The sequence below is a fragment of the Oryctolagus cuniculus genome, chromosome 8 (assembly GCF_964237555.1).
Source record: "Oryctolagus cuniculus chromosome 8, mOryCun1.1, whole genome shotgun sequence".
NCBI classification, from domain to species: domain Eukaryota; kingdom Metazoa; phylum Chordata; class Mammalia; order Lagomorpha; family Leporidae; genus Oryctolagus; species Oryctolagus cuniculus.
Window position 1 is genome coordinate 137,525,264 of NC_091439.1, and position 4,283 is coordinate 137,529,546.

The 4,283-nt window shown below is 43.6% G+C and overlaps 1 pseudogene; it reads left to right on the forward strand.

The window, feature by feature from the left end:
* Positions 1–1,017: 1,017 nt before the first annotated feature.
* LOC138843357 (cytoplasmic dynein 2 intermediate chain 2-like) lies at positions 1,018–4,058 on the forward strand (annotated as a pseudogene).
* The last annotated feature ends 225 nt before the right edge of the window (positions 4,059–4,283 follow it).

The window sequence follows — 4,283 nt, forward strand, 5'->3', positions numbered from 1 at the left end:
AAGAAAAAAATATGAGCTAGAAGACAAGTCTTTGTAAATATCCTAGTCAAAAAAAGAAGGGATTAGAAAAATTAAAAATAATGTTTGAGACTTATAGGACACTATCAAACAACCCAACATACGGATCTTAGGAGTTCCTGACCATGCGGAAAAAGATAATGGATTAGAGAGTCTATTCAGTGAAACAATTACAGAAAATTTCCCTAATTTGGAGAAAGAAAGGTATGTCCAGGTACAGAGGTACATAGAACTCATTACAGTCATAACCAGAAAAGATCTTCACCTTGACACACTGTAGTCAAACTTTAACAGTAAAATATAAATAAAAATATGAAAATATGCATGTGAGTAATGCCAGATTACTTTCAGTGTATCTCCAATTAGACTCACAGCTCACTTTTCATCAGAAGTCCACAGACTAGGAGAGAATGGAAAGATATAGTCAAAGTCTTAAGAGGAAAATAAAAAGTCAATGCAGAATATTGTACCCTGCAAAGCTCTCATGTATAAATGAAGGTGAAACACAAAAAGAAAATAAAGACCATTCATAACAAATAGAAAATGAAAGAATTTGCCACCACTTGTCAAGCTGTACAAATGATGAGTAAGGATGTGCTACTACACACAGAAACACAGAAAGATAGTCATCATTATGAAAGAATGTGAAGGCAGAAAATCAGAGTACAAAGGAAATCCAAAGCAAACAATAGGAATATTTACAGAAAAAAATGGCAGGGTCAAGTTACTTATCAATGATAACCTTATCAGCAACTACCTTGAATGTAAATGGTATAAATTCTCCAAATAAAAGATTCAGACTGGTAGAATGGATTAAAAAACAAAATCCAGAGATTAAAGATGGCAGATTAGGGAGTGACATGCTCTACTAGGCTAGGGATAAGAACTTTAGGACGTGCACTCTCAGGGGGTAATTGGAGAGAAAACCACACTGGATGTTCTATAAGAGCGAGAAGAGCACCATGGACCTGTGTGGAGGGTGGGCATATGTGGCATATCATGAACACAGTTGCAGTGGCCAAGAACCACAGCAGGCAGCAGTTTGGAGACCAAGGTGAGGCTGTATGACAACACCCTGCTGGAGGGAGAGCATGGCTTGAGTCCATACTGGAGGCCTGGGGGCCGATGGCTACTAGTGGTTGCCCACAGACCCAGTGGAAATAGAGGGGGCACTTTCATCTCAGCCCAACTTCCCCACAACAGCACCTGCTGCCCAGCTAAGAGAGGGCAGGCACCATTTTGGGTTTGGGCAGCACCTGCAGAAGACTGTGTGCACGCTGAGACAGGACACCTTCTCAGCAGTACCGGTGGCAGTGGCAGGTGGGAAGCAGCATTCAGCCAGTGGCTCTCGTGTGCACATGTGATCCAGATTCTAGCAGAGGGAACAGTCTGCACTCCCCACTAACTGTGAGCCTGGATAGCCAACCAGGTGGATGGCGAGGCACCCACATCACCCAGGATCAAGATGCCTAGACAGAAATGTTTCAGGGAGCATCTGCGCTCTGCTGACTAGATGGGCTGGCAGCAGAGAGAAGCCCCCAGACCCAGTGACTGTGGGAGCCATGTGTGCTGAGACTGTGGGAACTCACTGGTTATAGGAGAAGGTGCAGGGTATAGATGGATATTGTGATCTACCATGTCCAACTTGGGTGTTACCCTGGACACTCATCCCATCCCAGAGCACTGCCCAGAGCTTCCTGGCCACACCTACCACACATCTCTTGGTATTCACTAAAAGTGCAGCATTCCACTAAGCCATAGAGGCATAGCTCAAAGAAAAAAGCCATCAGAGAGAAAAAAAAATCAACTCCAAAAATGCCTAAAAGCAAGTGCAGAAATTGATGAAATAAGAATAAGGAAAACACCACAATACCCTAAAAGGAACACAACAACATTCCAACATTAGAATGCAAAGATGAAGAGATTGAAGAAATGCCTAAATGGAATGCAAAAAATTAATCATAGGATTATTCAAAAGCAATCAGAAACAAATACAAAAAATTAAAGATATATGACATGAATGAACATTTTTCCCATGAAATTGAGATTTTTAAAGAAAATCAAAATGAAATATTAAAAATGAAGAATTCAATAGATCAAATTAAAAAATGCAATGAAAAGCCTTACCAGCAGACTTGCAGAGACAGAGGAAGAATATCCAAACTAGAAGACAAATCTTTGAAAATCTTACAGTCAAATCCAAAAAAAAAAAAAAAAAAAGAAAAAGAAAGAAAGGAAGGAAGAAAAACTAAAAAACAGTGTTAGAGATTCAGGGAATAATAGCAAATGATATTAGATATGGGTCATGGGCTGGTGCCACGGCTCAATAGGTTAATGCTCCGCCTTGCGGTGCCAGCACACTGGGTTCTAGTCCCGGTCGGGGCACTGGATTCTGTCCCGGTTGCCCCTCTTCCAGGCCAACTCTCTGCTGTGGCCCGGGAGTGCAGTAGAGGATGGCCCAAGTGCTTGGGCCCTGCACCCCATGGGAGACCAGGACAAGTACCTGGCTCCTGCCGTCGGATCAGCGCAGTGCGCCAGCCGCAGCACGCCAGCCGCAGTGGCCATTGGAGGGTGAACCAACGGCAAAAGAAGACCTTTCCCTCTGTCTCTCTCTCTCACTGTCCACTCTGCCTGTCCAAAAAAAAAAAAAAAAAAAAAAAAGATATGGGTCGTGGGAGTTCCTGAAGGTGTGGAAAGACAGAATGGACAGAGGGCCCATTTAGTGAAATAATTACAGAAAATTCCCCAATTTGAAGAAAGAAAGGGACATCCAAGTGGAGGAAGTACATAGAACTCCTAACAGACATGACCAGAAAAGATCTTCACCATGATACAGACTATAGTCAAACTTTGCAATGTAAAACATTTAAAAAAAAAAAAAGATTCTGAAATGTCCATGAGAAAAATGCCAGATACCTTCAGAGGATCCCCAATTAGACTCACAGTAGACTTCTCATCAGAAACCCTACAGGCAAAAAGGGAATGGCAAGATACACTCTAAGTCTTAAAAGAAAAAAAAACTGTCAACACAGAATACTGAACCCCGCAAAGCTCTCATTTATGAATGAAAGTGAAACAAAGATCTTCCCTAACATACAGAAATTGAATTTGATACCACTCATACAGCCTTAAATAAAAAAAGACGCTTAAGGACCTGCTACATATAGAAACACAGAAAGATAGCTATCATTATGAAAGAATGTGAAGGCAGAAAAATCCATCAGTCTAAAAATAAGTCCAAAGTAAACAATAGGAATATTTGTGGGAAAATGGCAGAGCCAAGTCGTTATTTATCAATAGTCACCTTGAATGTAAATGGCCTCAACTCTCCAGTTAAAAGATACAGACTGGCTAAGTGGATTAAAAAACAAGACCCATCTATTTGCTGCGTGCAAGAAACATATCTCACCAACAAAGCCCACCCGGGGGAAGACCAAGGTGGGCACCATGGCAGTGGGCTTCTCCAGCTTGGACCCCTGCCTTTTCATCCTGGGCACAGAAGGCGGCTCAAGTGTTCCCAGAGGGCTGAAGAGGCAGCCCTCACGCACATGCCCAGCTCGGTGCCCTGTGTGCCCCGGCACAGTTCACCTTCTCGCCCCACGGCAGGCCCTGTCTACTCTGTGAGCTGCTCCCCCTTCCACAGGAATCTCGTCCTGAGCTCATACACCAATGACCACATCCACTTGTACTCCATGCTGCAAGTGCAGCCGCTCACCCCGCTACAACTGTTGCACAAGTACCTGTTTGCTGTGCGCTGGTCCCCAGTGTGCCCCTTGGGTTTTGTAGTTGTTTCTGGAGAAGGGGAGGTGCTGTTGTTTGACCTACACAGGAGCTCCCAGAAGCCCACAGTTTCCATCAAGCAGACCCAGGATGGGAGCCCCATCTACTGCCTGGAATTCAACCACCAGCAGACGCAGCTCTTGGCTGCTGGTGATGCCAAGGGCACCGTGAAGTTGTGGCAGCTGAGCACAGAGTTCACCATGCAGGGACCCAGGAAAACAGAGGACTTGGACCAGCTGGCTGTGGAAGTGGCCACCTGAGCATGACAGTGGGGGCGTGGCATCTGTATCTGAGCTGAATGAAGAAGCAAAGCTTTTATAAAAAAAAAAAAGTACCAGGATATAGCTATAACATAAACATGGAAAAATCAATCATCTTGGTATACACAGACAATTTCATTGCTGAGAAAGAACTTTGAAGATCAGTCCCATTCACAGTAGCTCGAAAAAGAATGAAATACCTTAGAATAAATTTAACTAAGGATG